General features: G+C 43.8%; 1 protein-coding gene across 10 annotated transcripts in view; it reads right to left on the bottom strand.

Annotated features, from left to right (window-relative positions):
- Positions 1-22,085, bottom strand: part of NYX (nyctalopin) — an 83,007-nt gene that overhangs the window by 24,438 nt on the left and 36,484 nt on the right. For 3 of the 10 annotated variants that reach the window (XM_085007818.1, XM_085007819.1, XM_085007822.1), the window contains exon 1: positions 804-879. The exons of 1 other annotated variant lie outside the window; for it this stretch is intronic. The gene's annotated coding sequence lies outside the window, so the exon portion shown is untranslated. Of the gene's footprint in view, positions 1-803; positions 904-1,113; positions 1,355-22,085 lie in introns of those variants that run through there. 6 more of the 10 variants (XM_085007821.1, XM_085007823.1, XM_085007827.1 and 3 more) reach the window with 5 other exon arrangements.

The raw sequence follows: 22,085 nt of genomic DNA, 5'->3' as shown, positions 1-22,085 counted from the left end.
AAGTGCGAATGGGGAATGGGGAGCTACAGAAAGAGGACTGGGGTGTGATAGCCTTGGCCCCTGGCCCAGCCTTTTTCTCTGACTCCACAGTTTTAGGACAGACACCCTCACTCCCCATGCCTTACAGTACTTGAAACTATTCCAGAATCTAGTCCAGACCAGCATTCTTCAAGTTGGGAAAGTGAGGCCCACAAAGGTTAAGTGACCTGCTCCCCAGGGTGACAGTTAAAAGGAAGTAGAGCTAGGACCCAGTCCTCCAGCATCCCAGTTCCTGGGTTATTCTGGGGCCCTAGTAAGACAGGGACACGATCGATCGATCCCCATCTCCGTGGCCACCCCCACTGGGAGAGAGCCACCCCCATACTGCCAGGCACCCCTAAACTACCTTGGCTGAACCCAGTCTGTGGCTAATGCACCCAACTCCTTTGTTCTCTATGAGAGAACCACCCTGCTTCTCCCATCCTTTCATTTCCACCTTCCAATCGAAACCCAGCTCCATGGGGCCCGGTTCTGGAATTGGGAAGAGGAAAAGGGCGGAAAAACTCTGCCTTCATTCCGCTGACCTCCGGAGGAATAGTGTCGCCCCAACTACAGGCTGGGGCACAGAGGGGGTGCGGGCTCGCGCCCTCTTCCGTCCCCCCCCGGAGGGGGGCGGGGAGCAGGGTGTGCCACCGCGCTAATGGAGGGGCAATCTGGATGTTTCGGCCCAGCCCTCCCTGGACCCCTCCCTCCCCAGGCGTCAGAGAACTAGTTCAGCTCGCTAACCCCGGTTAGCAACCACGCGTGACACAATGGTTTTTTACCCTTAGGGTCACGTCCTTGCGAAACCTCTGCAGCTCCTGCAGACATCCGCCGTTCCCGGCCCCACCCTTTGGGGGCGAAGAGGCGGAGCCGCCGGGCGCTGAGCCCCGCCCCCGAGCAGCCCCGCCCTGCCCAGCGCAGTCGCCAGGGGGCGCTGAGGCTCTGGAGCCCGGGCGGGGCGGCTCCCAGGCCGGGGGCCCCGCCCATTCCCCCTCCCCCCGCCCCCGAACGCCACTCTCTCCAGCTCCGCGGGGCGGGGCGGGGCCGGGAAAGTCCCAGGGTGCGTCTGTGCCGGAAACGTTAGTCACGCACCTGGAGCCGCAGAATATCCGGCTGGAAGGGATGCCAGGGCGAGGGCTTGACCTGCCAAAGGTCACACCGCAGGGAGGGTCTGCCAGAGCCTTGCCCTCCTGACCCGGCCATGTAGCTCTGATGGTGGCTAACACCCTGTTTGTTCATCTGTAAGTGAAGAGCTGGCTTAGGGTCCCTTCCTGCTGTGTCACTCAACAAACGCTGCCCAAAGATACACCTCCTCAGAGCCTCTTTTGAAATCACGGCTCTTTACATTGCATCAAAACTAGGTCTCTTCTCATCTCTCGGAAAAAGAAACCAGAGCTCCTTGAAGAAAAGGCAGCTTCCAGGTCTGAGGCAGGCAAAGTACAACATGATCCTGGAACATCTTATTATGACAGAAGAGAGGACATCAAAGATATTTGAGTAGAAGGAAAGTCGAGTGGTTCCACTGGCCAAAGCTGGGACAAGCATCAATAAGAATAGTGAATGTAATGAGTTGAAACGCATCAAATGAAATAAATATATTTGTTAAATCTATGAGTTTATAGTGATTTGTGAAAAACTCTCATCAGTAGACGGTGGAGGTTACTAGGGCACTATTTTGAAAGGTGATAACTAAAAGGAAATTTACCTTGTCTTTCCTTTATGGGCTGTATTTCAAGGTAATTAAATATACCAGTTGAGAGAAAGTTTTTCCTAATAAAAGAATCGCAGCTAGGAGTTCCCTTGCAGAGTGGGTCAAGGATCTGGCATTGTCACTGCAGCAGCTCAGTTTGAGCTGTGGCACCTCGTCAACCCTGGCCCACGAAACTCCCCACATGCTATTGGCGCGGCCAAAAAAGAATCACAGCTAGGAGTTCCCTCATGGCTCAGTGGTTAACAAACTCAACTAGTATCCATGAGGATGCAGGTTCGATCCCTGGCCTTGCTCAGTGGGTTAAGGATCCGGCGTTGCCGTGAGCTGTGGTGTAGGTCTCAGACGTGGCTCAGATTCCACATTGCTGTGGCTGTGGCTATGGCTGTGGCTGGCAGCTACAGCTCCAATTTGACCCCTAGCCTAGGAACCTCTATATGCCTCAGGTGTGGCCCTAAAAAGACAAAAAAAAAAAAAAAATCACAGCTAATAAATGTGGAAGTGATAGAATGAGGAAATCACCATATTTGCAATGAATCATAGATCCTACAGATCATTTTTAAACATGCCCCCCAAATGGCACAACCAGACATTAGGCACCTCTTGATGTGACATAATAGAAAGTATACAGCACTACCATTGAAGTATTTGGGACAGAAAAAGAAAAAGAACCTGAAGCTAATCAAGCCTACAGATTTTGCTACCATTTAAAGAAATGTGAGGATTGGAGAAATACATTAAGAACCACCAAAGGTACAAGATAAATTAAGCTAAATATAGACTGTGGAGAGTTTTACAGGGCAAATGATCCAGTTTTTCCAACAAATTAATGGAACGCGGGAACGAATGAAAAGAAGGGAGACCTGTTAAGTAAAAAACTTGAGATAACAGTCAGTGCAATTTTCGGACAATTCTGAAACAATCAGTAGAAATGAAATACAGAATGATTATTAGATAACATTAAAGAATTGGTTTTCTGGGAGTTCCCGTCATGGGCGCAGTGATTAATGAATCCGACTAGGAACCATGAGGTCGAGGGTTCCATCCCTGGCCTTGCTCAGTGGATTAAGGATCCAGCATTGCAGCATTGCCGTGAGCTGTGGTGTAGGTTGCAGATGTGGCTCGGATCCCGCGTTGCTGTGGCTCTGGCATAGGCGGGCAGCTGCAGCTCCGATTTGACCCCTAGCCTGGGAACCTGCCTCCATACGCCGTGGGAGCAGCCCAAGAAATGGCAAAAAGACAAAAAAAAAGAATTGGTTTTCTGGAGTTCCCTTCATGGCTCAGTGGTTCATAAACCTTACTAGGATCCATGAGGATGCAGCTTCGATCCCTGGCCTTGCTCAGGGTTAAGGATCCAGCGCTGACATGAGCTGTGTTGTTGCAGATGAGGCTTGGATCCCTTGTTGCTGAGGCTGTGGTGTTAAGCTGGCAGCTACAGCTCCAATTAGACCCCTAGCCTGGGAACCTCCACATGCCATGGGTGTGGCCCTAAAAGGCAAAAAAAAAAAGAAAGAAAGAAAAAGAATTGGTTTTCTGTTGGGTGCGGTAATGGTATTAAAGCTCAATTTTTACAATTCTCGGGCATTAGGAAAAAATACAGAAGTATTTATGGTGAAATGATATCTGGGATTTGCTTTGAAATACCCCCACAAAAGAAGTGGCAGGGGAAAACTGAAATGAAAATAGCAGAAAGTTGTGGGTTTTTTGTGGGTTTTTTTTTTTTTTTTGGTCTTTTCTAGGGCCACACCGGCAACATATGGAGGTTCCCAAGCTAGGGGTCTAATCAGAGCTGTTGCCGCTGGCCTACACTACAGCAACTCGGGATCTGAGCCATGTCTGTGACCTACACCACAGCTCACGGCAACGCTGGATCCTTAACCCACTGAGCAAGGCCAGGGATCAAACCCACAACTTCATGGTTCCTAGTCGGATTCATTAACAACTGAGCCATGACGAGAACTCCAGAAAGTTGTGGGTTTTTTTTGTTTTTCTCTTTTGTCTTTTTAGGGCCACACCCGTGGCATATGGAGGTTCCCAGGCTAGGGGTCTAATCAGAGCTGTAGCCACCAGCCTAAGCCACAGCCACAGCAACATGGGATCCAAGCCGCGTCTTCGACCTACACCACAGCTCACAGCAACGCCAGATCATTAACCCACTGAGCAAGGCCAGGGATAGAACCTGTGTCTTCATGGATACTACTCTGGTTAACCACTGAGCCATGATGGGAACTCCCAAAAATAGCAGAAAGGTTTTTTTTTTTTTTTTTGGTCTTTTTGTCTTTTTTGTTGTTGTTGTTGTTATTGTTGCTATTTCTTGGGCCGCTCCCGCGGCATATGGAGGTTCCCAGGCTAGGGGTTGAATCGGAGCTGTAGCCACTGGCCTACGCCAGAGCCACAGCAACACGGGATCCGAGCCGCGTCTGCAACCTACACCACAGCTCACGGCAACGCCGGATCGTTAACCCACTGAGCAAGGGCAGGGATCTAACCCGCAACCTCATGGTTCCTAGTCGGATTCGTTAACCACTGCGCCACGACGGGAACTCCAGCAGAAAGTTTTGAGTGTTTGTTGTTGTTGTTGTTAGTTTGTCTTGTTTTTTTGTTTTTTGTTTTGCTGTTCCCACGGCATGTGGAAGTCCTCGGGCCAGGGATCAAACCTGAGCCACAGCAGTGACCCAAGCCACAGCAGTGACAATGCTGGATCCTTAACCCACTGAGCCACCAGGGAACTCCCCCAAAATAGCAGAAATTTGATAAGTGTGGAAACCAGGTGATGAATAATACATGGGGGTGTCTCTCCTCTTGTGCGTGTTTAAATTTCTTAATAATAGCCTTTTAAATGTATGCCCTTCATTTGGCCCCTTTCAGATATATAGCTAAATATATTCGGTGGAACGAAAAATTTGTATTTTTCTCTGCATTTCCTTCTATGCATTCCTATCAACTGTCCTATATTTCCTTCATCGAAAATGAAAACAGGGAGTTCCCACTGTGGCTTAGTGGTAACAAATCCCACTAGGATCCATGAGGATGCAGGTTGGATCCCTGGCCTCGCTCAGTGGGTTAAGGATCCGGCGTTGCTGTGAGTTGTGGTGTAGGTCACAGATGCAGCCTGAATTTTCCTTTTTTATTTATTTATTTATTTATTTTTAATTTTTTTTTACAGAATAAAATATATACATTTACACACAATTACATTCACACAGATTATTATAACATGGATCTTAAGAAACAGATTAAGTGACTCCCACTGGAGAAGTGGAATGGAAAATATGCTGAGACAAATAGGAAATTTATTCTATACTTTATCCCAATTTTATGGCTTTCATCTTTACTACTTAGTTTTATCTATTACATTTCAATTTTTCTTTAAAAATTAGCATTGTATTAAATTGTTATATTATGCAACTAAAATTTATAAAGAAGAAAGCCTTATATACCATTAAATATCTTATATAGCATAGTAAAAAGAATAACTGGTAAGCATAACAAAAATAATACACCCTCTGAAAATAAGTAAAATATAAAATGCATAAGTTGGTTAAAAAACAGTGAACTATATCAATATGTCCTCACAATTTATTCCATCTCATTGATTCTTCTTTTTTTTTTTTTTTTGTCTTTTTTTTTTTTGCTATTTCTTGGGCCGTTCCCGCGGCATATGGAGGTTCCCAGGCTAGGGGTCCAATCGGAGCTATAGCCACCAGCCTACGCCAGAGCCACAGCAACGTGGGATCCGAGCCGCGTCTGCAACCTACACCACAGCTCATGGCAACGCCAGATCCTTTAACCCACTGAGCAAGGCCAGGGACCAAACCCGCAACCTCATGGTTCTTAGTCAGATTGGTTAACCACTGCGCCACGACAGGAACTCCTCATTGATTCTTCAGTAAAGGCATTACACCATTCTCGGTGATGTGATAAACAAGACAATATAGACTTTGCATTGTACCATGGACAGAATGGTTATTAATAATACAATTGTAGAACTGTATTATTTAATTGTACAGTGGCATTGTTTAATTATAATTATCATAAGTTCTTTGATGGAGAGGAAATCAGAATCAGATCTAAGAAGACTTCAGCATTCCAAGAATGATGTCAAATGACCCCCTTCATGGTGGATTATGCACTTATTTACCATGAGATATATTTCTTCTCCAGAGATTCCTTGTTTGTGAATCAATTGTAGATTTTTGGTTTGCAGTTATTCTGAAGTTTTGATGTAAGAGTCTATATGTATATGAGATTGTTTTAAGTTGTTGTTCTCTTAATTGCAAGTTCATCTCCGGTGTCCCGCATTTGTACCCACCTCTTCTCCTGATTTCTGATTTTGATGGTATAATTGTGCATGGATGATTTCGTATCTTTACTGTATATATACCTTTACTGATGAGCCATGTCATTTGTGGAATTTTTGTTTCCTGTTGCTGATCTTTTCTTTCCTGCCTAGAGAAGTTCCTTTAGTATTTGTTGTAAGGCTGGTTTAGTGTTGCTGAATTCTCTCAGCTTTTGCTTATCTGTGAAGGTTCTTATTTCTCCTTCAAATCTGAATGAGAGCCTTGCTGGGTAGAATATTCTTGGTTGGAGGTTTTGTCCTTTCATCACGTTAATATATCATGCCACTCCCTTCTGGACTGCAGAGTTTCTGCTGAAAAATCTGCTGATAACCTTATTGGGGTTCCCTTGTATGTTACTTGTTTCTTTTTTTTGTTTGTTTGTTTGTTTTGTTTTGTTTTGTTTTGTTTTTGTCTTTTTTTGTTGTTGTTCTTGTTGTTGCCATTTCTTGGGCCGCTCCCACGGCATATGGAGGTTCCCAGGCTAGGGGTCCAATCGGAGCTGTAGCCACCAGCCTACGCCAGAGCCACAGCAACGGGGGATCCGAGCCGCGTCTGCAACCTACACCACAGCTCACGGCAACGCCGGATTGTTAACCCACTGAGAAAGGGCAGGGACCGAACCCGCAACCTCATGGTTCCTAGTCGGATTCGTTAACCACTGCGCCACGACGGGAACTCCTTTTTTTTGGTTTTTTGTTTTTTTTTTTTTTGTCTTTTTTTGTTGTTGTTCTTGTTGTTGCCATTTCTTGTGTTACTTGTTTCTTTTCCCTAGCTGCTTTAAAGATTTTCTCTTTGTCTTTAATTTTGGTCGGTTTGATTATTATGTGTCTCATTGCATTCCTCCTTGGGTTTATTTTATATGGTACTGATTGCACTTCCTAGATCTGAGTGAGTGGTTCCTTTCCCATGTTAGGGAAATTTTCGGCTATTATCTCTTGGAATATTTTTTCTGTCCCCTTCTCTCTCTCTTCTCCTTCTGGCACCCCTATAATATGGATGTTGGTGCGTTTAACATTGTCCCAGAGTCCCCTGAAACTCTCTTCATTTTTTTTCAATCTTTTTTCTCTTTTCTGTTCTGCATCCGTAATTTCTTCTAATCTGTCCTCCACCTTGCGTATTTGTTCTTCTGCCTCCTTTATTCTGCTGTTAGCTGCTTCTAGTGAGTTTTTTATTTGTTATTGTATTTTGCATCTCTTCTTGTTTAAGGTTTATATCTTGTATCTCTTTGGTTAGTGTTTCCTGTAAGTTATCCATCTTTGCCTCCAGTTTATTTCCAATGTCTTGCATCATCTTCAGCATTGACAGTCTAAAGTCTTTTTCCTGGAGGCTGAGAATCTCCTCATTGCTTAGCTGATTTTCTGGGGTTTTTCCTTTCTCTCTCATCTGAGTTATAGTTCTCTGTCTTTTCATTTTTATAGGTTTTTGGTGTGGTGACCTTCTTACAGATAATAGTTGTAGCCTCTCTTACTTCTGGTGTCTGTCCCCCTTGTGGCTGAAGTCGGAATGGGGGGCTTGCTGTAGGCTTCCTGATGGGAGGGACTGATGCCTGCCCACTGGTAGGTAGAGGTGATTCTGATCTCTCTGGTGGGTGGGGCTTAGTCTCTGGATGGGATTAGAGGCAGCTGTGTGCCTGAGGCTCTTTAGGTAGCCTGTTTACTGAGGGGTGGGGCTGTGATCCCACCTGGATTGTTGTTTGCCTTGGGGCTTCTCAGCACTGACTGACGGGTGGGGCCATATTTTCCCAAAATGGCCACCTCCAGAGAAAGGCAACTGCTGAATATTCCCGAGAGCTTTGCCTTCAATGTCCTTCCCTCACAACAAGCCACATTCACCCCTGTTTTCCCATGATGTCCTCCAAGAACTGCGGTCAGGTTTGACCTAGGTTCCTGTGGAGACCTTGCTCTGCCCTGGGACCTAGTGCACGTGAAAGTCCGTGTGTGCCTTTTAAGAATGGGGTCTCCATTTCCCCCAGTCCTGTGGAGCTCCTGTGCACAAGCCCCGCTGGCCTTTGATGCCAGATGCTCCAGGGGCTCTTTCTCCCAGTGACAGATCCCAGCATGTGAGGGTTTGATGTGGGGCTCAGAACTCTCACTCCTGTAGGTGAGTCTCTGTGAACCAGTTAGTTTTCAGTCTGTGGAGCTTCCCACCCGGGAGGTATGGGGTTGTTTATATCACGAAATCACCCCTCCTACCTGTGGATGTTGCCTCCTCTTTTTCTTCTGGAGTAGGGAATGGGTTTCTGGTCCATTTGGGTGGAGATTGCTCAGTCTTTAGTTGTGAATTTTGTTGTTTTTAGGAGAGAAGTTGAGCTCCAGTCCTTCTATTCCGCCATCTTAATCCTGTCTCACAGATGCAGCCTGGATCTGGCGTTGCTGTGGCTCTGCTGTAGGCCAGCAGCTGTAGCTCCAATTCAAGCCTGGGAACTTCCATGTACTGTGGGTGCGGCCCTAAAAATCAAAAACAAACAAACAAACAAACATGAAAACAACCTATGAAAACGTGAAATGACTGGCAATCGCGTCTTCTGTTTCTGACCTATATAACAGTTTCATACGTAACCCAGAACTCAAAATGGTTATAGAGGAAACTGAGAATCAGAACTTCTGAGCTTTATAGTCCCTTTGATGTATTGCTTTGGTTTTCTTGTTTGTTTCCATAACCTTAGGAGGTGGCTTATAATAAGTAATAATTTCTCGTGAACCCCAAAATGTTTGTTTTGGTTCAGGAGTTAGTATGTCAAGATGGGAATTTAAAGCTTGTGAATGTCAGTTCTTGGTCAAGCAAAGGAGAAAGGCTGAGCTCATTGCTGAGCTGTGGGGAGGTAGCTTTATTCTATCCCCAAACAGGAATCTTCTCTTTGTGTTTCACTTTCCTCTTTCGTAAAATGGAGCTGTTTTACTTCTTCCTGGTAGAGTTATAAGGGCTAATTAAAGCCTGTGGAAGCACATTTAAAGAAGATCCTAAGATGTATGATGCTTGAGAAGTGAAAACTATCATTAATATATTTTAATCATCACATTAAATACCCACATAGACACACCCACCTCTTCTCCATTCAGGCAGATTTTTGCAAAGGGGTAATTAACAGCAATGATGTCATAGCCACAGATGGTTGCTTTCATCCTGAAATTGCAAAGTTTCCAAATGCTTACTAATTCCTCATTAGACTTTTAAAACATATTAAATAAGTACAGAGTCCCCAAATCTGAGTGAAAGCATGCTGGCAAGAGATACCTTTTTCTTTGTAAACAGAGTAAATGAACATTAAAAGTAGCCATCTTTTAGATAAGCCTGCCAAAACCCAGAGGGCAGCAGTAATAAAATCAAATGCTGAGATTGCATGTTTAGAAAAATCAACTCGACAGCTTCCAAAAAATCCCCAGAGATCTTTTTAAGTCCTCAGCAGGAGGTGAGGAGCTACAAGAGTCCTGTCTCCTGGCACCTAAAAAAGGATGAGGGCAACTTTTCATCGGGTAAATGCCAAACCCTCTGGGAAACAGCTGACAAGCGCATTGCTAATGCAGACACCAGCTATGGTGATGCAGCTCTTTGAAATTCTAATAGAATGGACTCAAATTCCCCAGCAGTGGGAAACCCTTTGTTCTCCAATATCTAGAGGGATAGTAGGGTGGAGCAAGAGGATACATGTTACCTAGTGACTTCCGGTTCTCATTTCCGGCTTGCTCAGAGAACTGTGTCACCCACGCTTCACCTCTCATTTTCTCTCCACTCCCTAACATGTGATAAAGTCTCTTTCCCTCCATCTCCTCAAAACACCACTCACCGATGCTGTTGTGCAGGTGGGGCCGACTTTGGCTGAGGACTTGCAGAGTTTGAAAGACAGAATGGAAGGGAGTTCCCACTTGGTGCAACGGGATGGGCGGTGCCTCTGCCTCTCCAGGACGCAGGTTCAATCCCCAGCCTGGCACAGTGGGTTAAGGATCCCGAGTTGCCACAGCTGCAGCATAGGTCACAACTGTAGCTCGGATCTGATCCCTGGCCCAAGAGCTCTATATGCCGTGGAGCGGCCAAAAAATAAAATAAAAAAAAAAAATTGAGAATGGAGGTAGCCCTCAGCCATACATCTTCCTCTCACCCCTCTCCCCAAGGGCCGTTTCCCTGGGCATCTCGCCCACTTAGCTCCACCTGCAGCCACTTCGTGGGCCACGTCCCTCTCCTTTGTTCCTCTCCCAGCAAACTGGCCCCAGATTCTCATTCTTTTCTTAGGCTGAGCAGTCTGGCTCTCTTTCTCTCATTTCCGGGTGGCCCCAGCCTTGCTATCTTTCTACAGCCACAATGGCCTTATCAATCTGCTTTTCTAAACAAAGACTGTTCTCACCCAAGAAGAATTCTGTTCTAAATCATTCAGGAATGTTTTTCAGAAATTAACAATTTCTGCAGCAAGTAGCAGAATAATCCATCTAATAATGAATGCCTTTTGTCAGCAGCTCTTAAACATTTTTGGTCTTTTGTTTTCAGGACTCCTGTACATTCTTCAAAATTATCAAGCCTTTGTTTATGTGGGTTACATCCATCAATATTTAATGTAATATAAAAGTTAAAACTGAGAAACTTAAAATTTGCGTTAAAAATAACAATAATAAGCCTGCTGCATATTAACATAAATAGTACATTTTTATGAAAAAAAAAAAGCTCTGTTTTCCAAAATAAAACCACAAAAAAATGAGTGAGAATGACACCGTGTTACATTTTTGCAAAACTTTCATGCCTGACTTAATAGAAGACAGCTGGACTTTTCTAGCTGCTTCTCCCTTGAATCTGTTGTGATATTAAACAATATGGTAGGCTCTGGAAAATCCTACTGTATGCGCATGAGAGAATGAGGGTGAAAAGGGTAAATAACATCGTAATGCTATTGTTATTGCTCACCAATCTACCAGTACATCGTATTAGTAAAGCCAATCTACTGACACTGGGCTGTGGTGAAGGAAAGTGCAGCATTTACCGAATGGCACCAAAGGGTCCAGGCAGCTAATGCTCAAGAGGCCCAAACCGATGACTTTCAGGGGAAGGTTTTTTGTTGTTTTGTCTTGTTTGTTGCACCTGTGGCATGTGGAATTTCCCCGGTCAGGGATCGAACCTGTGCAGCAGTAGTGACCTGAACCACCAAAATAACAATGCTGGATCCTTAACCCACCGCACTAAAAGAGAATTCCCATTCTTTTTTTTTTTTTTTTTTTTAAGCTGCTATAAATTACTTATTTTTCTATATCGAAGTATAGTTGATTTACAATGTCGTGTTAGTTTCAGGTGTACAGCAAAGTGTATAAATACACACACACACACACACACACATGCTAGTACATTCTAACCTCAGCAAAGGATAAGTTTGACAAGAAAAAATAAAATAAATCTGTAAATATTTTGAGAAATAATTGGTACAAATCAAATTTTATTTTATTTTTTGCTTTTTAGGGCCACACCTGCGGCAGATGGAAGTTCCCAGGCAAGGGGTCGAATCGGAGCTATAGTTGCCGGCCTACACCACAGCCACAGCCACAGCAACACCAGATCCTTAACCCACTGAGCAAGGCCAGGGATCAAACTCACAACCTCATTGTTCCTAGTTGGATTCATTTCTGCTGCGCTACAACGGGAACTCCCACATCAAATTTTAATAAGATTATCTCGCAACCACAGATGGTTGAGGATGGGAGGGCAGAGAACAGAGAATAAAGTTTTAAGACTAGACCTTTAACATTCCTACATGAGAATTCAAAGTATACCAGGTTAATAATAGAATACTAGAAATAAACAGTGGTAGAAAAGCCTGATAAATTGAAAGCTTAGAAAAACAGATTAGTTAAGGTTACCTTCTGAGATCATTCAAAAGGAAACAAAAAGCTGAAAGTACCCTACCATAAAGTCCATAAATTGAAAGGGATAGAACAAATGAAAACTTAAGTAAATTTAAAAGGAAATGGGATATGATAAAGTTTCACCAATTAAAGCATTAAGTGTAAACAGGCTGAACTCTCCTATTCAAAAAAGACAGTCCAGGAGTTCCCATTGTGGCGCAGTAGAAATGAATCCGACCAGGAACCATGAGGTTGCGGCCTTGCTCAGTGGGTTAAGGATCAGGCGTTGCTGTGAGCTATGGTGTAGGTTGCAGACTCGGCTCAGATTCTACGTTGCTGTGGCTGTGGTGTAGGCTGGCAGCTACAGCTCTGATTAGACCCCTAGCCTGGGAACCTCCATATGCCGCGGGTGCGGCCCTAAAGAGAAAAAAAAAAGAGAAAAAAAAAAAGGCAGTCCATTGACTGTTAAAAGAACAAAATATAACAATCTGCTGCTTACAAGAGAACACAAACCAAAAAAATCCACAGAGCGCCAGTTGTAAGAGGATATTCCTATGTGAACAGAAGAAAAGCTGGGATTACTATTTTGGTAGCAGATAAAGCAGATGTAATAGCAAAAAGCAGTACAATAAATAAGGTCATTACATAATGGCGAAATGTACATTAAATTAAGAAAACTGAAAAATACTGACTATATGTGTTACAGAAACTATTGCAACAAAATCAAGAAAAGAAAGGGACAAAAGGCAAGAAGAAATAAAAGGCAAATATTATTTTTAACTTTTTTTTTTTTTTTTTTTTTTTTTTAGGGCTGCACCCGCAGCATAAGGAGGTTCCCAGGCTAGGGGTGGAATCAGAGCTGTAGCTGCCGACCTGTGCAGTATCCGAGCCTCGTCTGCAACATACGCCATAGCTCACGCCAATGCCAGATCCCTAACCCACTGAGCAAGGCCAGGGATAGAACCTCCATCCTCATGGATGCTAGTGAGATTCATTATCCTCATGGATGCTAGTCAGATTCGTTAAACACAAAGCAACATTAAACTTTTTTTTTTGGGGGGGGGCTGCACCCCCAGCATGTGGAAGTTCCCGGGTCAGGGATCTAACCCTCGCCACAATAGTAACCAGAGCCACTGCAGTGACAACACCAGATCCTTAACCTGCTGCACCACAAGGGAACTCCACAAACATTATTTTTATTGGAATCCTCAATATTCCATTTCAGGAAATAATAGACAAAGAATATATTGGAAAATACTATATAATTGAATAACTCATTCAATAAAAATTTTTTTTTCTGCTTTTTAAGACTGCACACATAGCATATGGAAATTCCCAGGCCCGGGGTCAACTCAAAGCTACAGCTGCCAGGCTACACCATAGCCACAGAAACTTGGGATCTGAGCCACGTCTTCCACCTATACCATAGCTCACAGAAATGCCAGATCCTTAACCCACTGAGTGATCCAAAAATCAAAGCTGCGTCCTCATGGATAATAGTAGGGTTTGTTACTACTGAGCCACAACGGGAACTCCAAACTCATTCAATAAAAACCTTGGGGAGGTGTTCATGATGTTCCAGGGCCCCTGTGCTACATGCTAGAAGACAAGTCCATAAACAGTATGAGTTTAACAGACGTGTGCAGAACCTAAAGATAAATTCATGTCTTATCCTTTCTCAAATGTACATAGATCATACTATTTGCAAACAAATACATGATCCTATATTGGAGCACAAAGACTCGTTTCTTCAGTGATTTAGCACACATTAAAGAGTATATCCAACTTACCAAGGTTTGGTATTCTCAGAAAGGCAGAAATACCATCTACCAAATGGTCAAACCACAAGGCATTAAAACATTTTAAAATAACAAAAACAAAATGCTGATCACATAGGAATGTTTTGACACATTTAAATGTCTCTTTGGAAGTGCTTAGGTTACACAGGAAATCCAGAACATATGTAGTGGACACCTGTTGTTTTTGTCCTGCCCCATCTCTTCTCCCTTCTGGTAACAGAGGTCATCTCTTTCTCTGGGGAACATCCCCCCCCCCCAACTCTGCGTGACCTTGGTGGAACTGCCAATCTTCTGGTTCTGCAATGAGGAGGCAACCCAGGTGGTCAGAATAACTCACTCTCCTGACGACATGTCACAGGGCATGTGGGCATGTGACATGTGATCCATACAGGCCAATCAAGAGCCCCCCTTTCTTTTTTGCTTTTTAGGGCCGCTCAGGAGACATATGGAAATTCCCAGGCTGGGGGTCGAATCCGATCTACAGCTGCCGGCCTACACCACAGCCACAACAATGCAGGATCCAAGCCGCCTCTGCGACCTACACCACAACTCACAGTGGCAATGCTGGATCCTTAAACCACTGAGTGAGGCCAGGGATCGAACCCGCATCCTCATGGATCCTAGTCGGGTTCGTGAATCGCTGAGCCACGAAGGGAATTCCAAGAGCCCTCTTCAAAGACTAATATGGACACAAGGGGAGAGAGAGTGATGGTAAATTCTCCAGGATACTGAGGGCTAAGGAGGACATAGGCTCATGAACATCTCAATTGCCTGGTGGAGAGAGTCTACCTGAGATTGCAATCGACATGAAGGAAAAGAATGGGAGCGAGAGGGTGAGATTCCTAATGATATTGCTTGGACCCCTGGATTCAGCCATGCCTGAAGCAAATCCAGCTGCTAGAGCCAAGAAATTCTCCCCTTCTTTTTAAAAAACTTGTGGTAAAATATACAGAACATAAAATTTACCATTTTAACCCTTTTTTGGAGTACAATTCAATGGCATTAAGTACACTTAAATTGTTGTGAAACCATCAGAACTATCCTTCTCCAGAAATGTTCTGTCATCCTAAACTGAAATTCTACACCCATTAAATAACAGCTCCCCTTCCCCTCCCCCCAAGAAATTCCCTTTGAGGCTTAACTGTTCTGAGTTCAATTTCTGCACCCTTCAATCAAAACAGTCAACTAATACAACTCTGTAAGGGAATATTTTTAAACAATGAAAACAAGATATAAATTATCACATAATTATATGTGTGATATATATAACAAGAGCTATAAAAGTATCCAAACTTTTTGATACAGTAATTTTATCCTGGAGAGTAAAACCCAACAAACCTCCCCCCCCCACACACACACACACAAAATCTATATTGAACAAAAGCATTCAGATTATTGATAATAGCGAATTATGAAAACAACATGATTTACAGCAATATGGGTGACAACTACGTAAAACTTTTTTCTTTTTTTTTTGCTTTTTAGGGCCATACCCGCGGCATGTGAAGTTTCCCAGGCTAGGGGTTGAATTGGAGCTGTAGCCGCTGGCCTACACCACAGCCACAGCAACACGGGATCTGAACTGAGTCTGCGAGCTACACCACAGCTCACGGCAATGCCGGATCCTTAACCTGCTGAACCAGGCCAGGGATCAAACCCGCATCCTCATGGATACTAGTTGGATTTGTTTCCATTGAGCCACAATTCAAACTCCCTAAGGAAATTTTTTTGTGTGTGTGTCTTTTTGCTATTTCTTTGGGCCGCTCCCGCGGCATATGGATGTTCCCAGGCTAGGGGTCGAATCGGAGCTGTAGCCACTGGCCTACGCCAGAGCCACAGAAACTCAAGATCCGAGCCGCGTCTGCGACCTACACCACAGCTCACGGCAACACCGGATCGTTAACCCACTGAGCAGGGGCAGGGATCGAACCCGCAACCTCATGGTTCCTAGTCGGATTCGTTAACCACTGCGCCACGACGGGAACTCCAAAATATGACATTTAATGGAAAAAAGGGAAATCCAAACAAAGGCTGGTAGTTTAGTTAATGGTAACGCATCAGTGTTGGTTCCTTCATTCTGGCTGGCGGACCATGCACATTATACAAGATGCTAACATTAGGGCAAGCATGGTGAGGGGTGCGTGGGAGCTCTGTACCAGATTCACAACTTTTCTGTAAATCTAAATTTACTTCATAAGAAAAAGTAGTTTTTGAACAAACTATAGAGTCAACAGTGGTTCACAAATGTTTTGGCCTCAGGACCCCTTTACAGTCTTAAAATTTGGGAATTCCCTTTGTGGCTCAGTGGTTAATGAATCCGACTAGGATCCATGAGGATGGGGGTTTGATCCCTGGCCTTGCTCAGTGGGTTAAGGATCCGGCAGTGCCGTGAGCTGTGGGGTAGGTCGAAGACGCAGCTTGGATCCCCCATGGCTGTGGCATAGGAGGCAGCTGCAGGTCCGATTCGACACCTAGCCTGGGAACTTCGTATGCCGCAAGTGCGGCCCTAAAAAAAAAAGCAAAAAGAAAAAAAAAATTCATTGAGGACCCCAAAGAGCTGTAGTCTGTGTGGGTTACATCTATCAACATTCACTGCATTAGAAATTAAAACAGAAAATTCAAAAATAGGTATCCATTAATTCATTTAAAATAAGAATGAGGAGTTCCCGTCGTGGCGCAGTGGTTAACGAATCCGACTAGGAACCAGGAGGTTGCGGGTTCGGTCCCTGCCCGCAGTGGGTTAACGATCCGGCGTTGCCGTGAGCTGTGGTGTAGGTTGCAGACGCGGCTCGGATCCCGCGTTGCTGTGGCTCTGGCGTAGGCCGGTGGCTACAGCTCCGATTCAACCCCTAGCCTGGGAACCTCCATATGCTGCGGGAGCGGCCCAAGAAATAGCAACAACAACAACAACAAAAAAAAGACAAAAAGACAAAGAAAAAAAAAATAAAATAAAATAAGAATGAGAAACCCATTACGTATTAACATAAATCATACTCTTTCATGAAAAATAACTATATTTTCCAAAACAAAAAAATAGCCTAGCCAGAAGAGTGGTATTGTTTTACATGTTTGCAAATCTCCCAGCTATTGCTTAAAGAAGATGGCTGGATTCTCCAAGTGCTTCTTCCCTCAATCTTTTGCGTTAGCAAACAGATAGCCCTTGGAAAACGCTACTGTACATTAAGGGAGGGAATGACAGTGACAAATGCAAACAATACCTTAGTATTATTATGAAACTGGCAGCTTTATTCACTATATAGGAATGGATTAAACAATAAGATTGTTTTTCATTTGATTCCTCGTTCAATAAAATTGCTTCAATTAGATATATATTTTTTTTTGATGTTTAAAAACAAAATGAAATCTCCTGCAGGAAGCTAATTAAGCATTGCTACCAAGAGGCCAGCAGCTCCTGTTAAAGCTTGTATTTCTGCATCTTTCCTGCAACAGAATGAGGCTCCTACCCGGGTTGCCAAGGACACGCTGTCCCCACTGGAAAGCCCCGGTCACCACGGAGGCTCCAGCAATGTCTATGCAGGGTTTTTTAATGCATGCTAAGCGGCTGGCGCCGAGGTCATGCATGGGAGGGAGTGAAACCTGCTCATGTATTACTGGGGAGGGGGGGCCTTATGCCAGGGCCCTGGCCTCCTGGGGCTTCAGTATAGGAACGTGCCCAGGCCTGCACAACCCCAGGAGCTGCTGCCAATAGGGCACCACCCGGCCCAGCACTGCTTTCTATTTGTTTGTTTGTTTGTTTGTTTTTTGTCTTTTTGCCTTTTCTAGGGCCGCTCCCCTGGCATATGGAGGTTCCCAGACTAGGGGTCTAATCAGAGCTGTAGCCACCGGCCTACACCACAGCCACAGCAACGTAGGATCCTTAACCCACTGAGCAAGGCCAGGGATGGAACCTACGTCCTCATAGATACAAGTCGGGTTCACTAACTGCTGAGCCACGACGGGAACTCCTCTATTTATTTTTATATCAAGTAGATGTGGTTTTGCACTTTTTATTGACGTACAGCCTGGATATGAAAAAGTACATCTATGATAAGATACAGTTTCGTGAGTTTCCACAAGCTGGGAGTTCCCATGGTGGCACAGCGGAAACGAATCCGACAAGGAACCAGGAGGTTGCGAGTTAGATCCCTGGCCTCCGCTCGGTGGGGTAAGGATCCAGCGCTGCCATGAGCTGTGGTGTAGGTCGCAGACGCAGCTCGGATCTGGCATTGCTGTGGCTGTGGTGCAGGCCAGTAGCAACAGCTCCGATTCAGCCCCTAACCTGGGAACCTCCATATGCCGTGGGTGGGGCCCTAAAAAGACAAAAGACAAAAAAAAAAAAAAAAAAAAAGAATTTCCACAAGCTGAGCATAGCAGAGTAGCCCTTATTCCAGAAGCACCCTGTGAAACACATCCCCAGGCAAAACTCAGGCACCTCCTTGGATAACTAACTTCTAACACCATAAATTCATTTTGCAGAGTTCCCACTGTGGTACAACGGATCCTCAGCCCCCGTACAGGGGGTTAAAAGATCCGGCATTGCCACAGCTGTGGCATAGGTTGCAGCTGCAACTCAGATCTGATCCCTGGCCTGGGAACTCCATAAGCAGGGTGGCCCAAAAAATGAAAAAGAAAAAAATTGATTTTGCCAGTTTCTGTACATAAAGGAATCAGCTGTGCCTATTCTTTTGTATGCAGCTTCTTTCGCTTAAGGGCTTATCTTTAAGAATATCCATGTCGTGACAGTCAGTGTAGCTCATTCATTTTCACTGCAGGATTCCATTGTATGGCCATACTGCGGTTGTTTACGCATCCTCCGTGGATATCTGGGCCATCTCCAGTTTGGAGCTTCTATGAATAAGGCTTCCATGAACTTTCTTAGGAATCTTTTTGTGGAAACATTAACTAGTTTTAAATTTAAACATACCATGTTTTTTTTTTAAACCCAAGAGTACAGGTTGTAATGTGAAAAAGCAGAAATTGCCTTCCTCAGCTTTGCCTCCTTTCAACACCGTTGTTGTAAGCCCTATTAAAGTTCTCCTTCTAGAAATTTCTTAAGCATCTAAACACTCACACATACAGATGAGATCACTCTTTTGGCACTTGATTTTTTTTTTCCACTTAACAATTATCTTGGAGATTGTATTAGTCATGATGGGCTAGAATATGCTGAAGTAATGAAAATTCACAATCTCAGTGGTTTAAATGTGTGTTTTGTTTTGCTTTTTAGGGCTGCACCCACAGCATATGGAGGTTCCCAGGCTAGGAGTTGAATCGGAGCTAAAGCTGCCAGCCTATGCCAGATCCGAACCGCATCTGCAAACGACACCACAGCTCACAGCCATGCTGGATCCTTAAACCACTGAGTGAGGCCAGGGATCAAACCTGCAACCTCATGGCTCATGGATTCGTTTCTGCTGTGCCACGATGGGAACTCCAAATAAATTTCTTGAAGTAGAATTGTTAGGTCAAAGAGTGCATCTTTTTTTTTTTTTTTTAAATTTTTTTTTAGTGGCCACACCCGTGGCATATGGAAGTTCCCAGGCCAGGGACTGAATCCAAGCCAGAACCTACACCACAGCTTCGGTAATGACAGATCCTTTAACCCACATGCTGGGCTGGGGATAGAACCTGTGCCTCCACAGTGACCCAAGCAGCTGCAGCTGGATTCTGAACCCACTGTGCTATGGCAGGAACTCCTGTGCTTTTTTTAAACTGTACTAAACATTGCCAAATTGCTAGGTCTTATTAACTTGTCTCCTGAAGGAGTTGCTAATTTGCACACAGACCATAAGAGAATGAGAATTTCTATTTTTACCATGTCCTGGTTCTATCTAATGTTGAAATCTTCAACAATTAGATAGGCTAATATTGTCATTTTAACTTGTGTTTCTTTGATTAGGAATTACACTGAGCATCTTATCACATGCCTATTAAGCACTTCCACTTCTTTTTCTGTAAATCACTTGTTCCTGACCTTTGCCCATTTTCTGTTGGGTTACTGGTCTTTGTTCTCATTGATTAGTAAGAGCTCTTTGTGGATTCAGGAAATTAGCCTACAGTCTGCCATGTGTATTTCAGAGATTTTTTTGTTTATATTTATCTTTTGTCTTCAGTTATGGTATTTTTATTTGCATAGACATTTAAAACTTTATATTGATCAAAATTACCAATTTTTTGCTTTGTGCATTCTGGGTTTGGGAACTTTTTTAATTGGGAACTTGTTTTAAAAGGCTTTTTCCAATGAAAAATATAGTTTTTTGATTACCTGTGTTCCTTTCTAAAACTTTTATTTATTTTTTTTAATCTTTTTGCTATTTCTTGGGCCACTCCCACAGCATATGGAGGTTCCCAAGGCTAGGGGTCTAATCGGAGCTGCAGCCGCCTGCGCCAGAGCCACAGCAACTCGGGATCCGAGCCGCATCTGCAACCTACACCACAGCTCACGGCAATGCCGGATTGTTAACCCACTGAGCAAGGGCAGGGATCGGGCAGGGATCGAACCCATAATCTCATGGTTCTTAGTCAGGTTCATTAACCACTGCGCCACGACGGGAACTCCCCTTTCTAAAACTTTTATATTCCTTTATTCTTGGAGGAGTTCTCTCTCTTCAAAGGACAGGATTGGTATTACTAAAAATCTGTTTATTGCAGAAAGGGGGTAGGTAATTATTGAACTGAACTCTTGCATTTCAGCTGCCCCCCCACACAACACACATATGCATGTTGTGCTTTAAAACTCCTTTTCTAAGTTCACTCTATTCTTTCTCCAGGAAAATATCATTACTGGCCTAATTACAGATATTTCACTCAGAAAAAATTGATCTGGGTCAGCAGGAGTTGTTTCTGCCTTCTTTCCAAGTCTTGTTTCCTGCACACAGACACCATAATTACAGGACTGAGTTGAGCTGATGGAACAACCACAAAACTGGCAAGATAAAAGGAAGATCAAGAAAATTGAGGGATGACTACTTTGTATTTCCGTTTTCCTAAGACTGAGAACTTCAGAAACCTACAAACTAAAAGTCCATGATACCTAAACTTAAGTAAACGAAGCAAGAGTGGGTGGAACTGTATATTCTCACATGTACATAAAAATGACACAACTTTCTGGCTTAAACTTTAACAGTAGCTTGCTAAACGAAGCAGGTAAGATTTTTCATTTTTGTTTTCATTCATGTGTCTCTTAAGGACAGACTTCCAATAGGTACAAGGAATCCTATTTGGATGTTTATTTCATGTCCATATCAGGGAAATCTAAAACCTAGAGTATCTCTAGCAAAATCCTTGTATATGTGCAGGAAGATACCTGTGCAAAAGTCGTCTTGGTAACATTGTTTATAAGTATTCCAAACTGGAAACACCCCAAGTATTCATCACCAGCAGAAAGAATAAGGTAGTTATGTAATAGTCATACCATGGAATACTAGACAGCAATGGGAGTAAACAGACAGAGGACCTGCCACAACAGAGTGTTTAGCACTCCCACACCAAAATATATACAGTATCATTCATTTCTCTAAATTCAAGCACAGACAAAGCTAAACCACACTGTCTTACAATGCATACATGAAGATACAAACTATTACATTTAGAATGGATAAGCAATGAGGTCCTGCTGTATACCACAGGGAAATATATCCCATCACTTGAGAAGAACATGATGGAAAATAATATGAGAAAAAGAATGTATATATATGTATGACTGGGTCACTGCTGTACAGCAGAAATTGACAGAACATTGGAAATCAACAATACTTTAATAAAAAATAAAATAAAAAGCTCACCAGAGGTCAAAATATAAGGAAAAGCATGGAAATGACTACTATAAAAATCAGAAGAAGGGAGTTTCCGTTATGGCTCAGTAGTAACAAACCCTAGCATCTATGAGGATGCAGGTTCGATCCCTGGCCCCGCTCAGTGGGTTAAGGATCTGGCACTGCTGTGAGCTGTGGTGTAGGTTGCAGATGTGGCTGGATCATGAGTTGCTGTGGCTGTGGTATACGCCTGATTTGACCCCGAGCCTGGGAACCTCCATATGCCGCATGTGTGGCCCTGAAAACAAAGTCATAACCGGGATTGTTTCTTGAGGATAGAAGAAAACGATGATATCTGGGGGGAGGGAGAAGGGCTACCTGGGGACTTTGAAGCTGAGGATGGTGTCCTATTTCTTGATCTGGGCGTTGCTGACATGGGTGTTCCCTTTAGAAACATTTGCTAAATCACACATGTAAATTTTAGGCACTTTACTGGAGTTTATTTGTTGTTTTGGGGGTTTTTTTTGCTTTGTTTTTGTTTTGTCTTTTTCGAGCCACATCCATGGCATATGGAGGTTCCCAGGCTAGGGGTTGAATCAGAGCTGAAGCCGTCAGCCTACACCACAGCCACAGCCACTGGGGAT

The sequence above is a fragment of the Sus scrofa genome, chromosome X, assembly GCF_054392235.1.
Source record: "Sus scrofa isolate SSC_HxYL_T2T_F1_AM1 chromosome X, Sscrofa_HxYL_maternal_Yorkshire_Landrace_v2.0, whole genome shotgun sequence".
In the NCBI taxonomy this organism is placed as follows: domain Eukaryota; kingdom Metazoa; phylum Chordata; class Mammalia; order Artiodactyla; family Suidae; genus Sus; species Sus scrofa.
The sequence above is the reverse complement of the archived record's forward strand: the minus strand, read 5'-3'. Positions and strand labels throughout refer to the sequence as shown.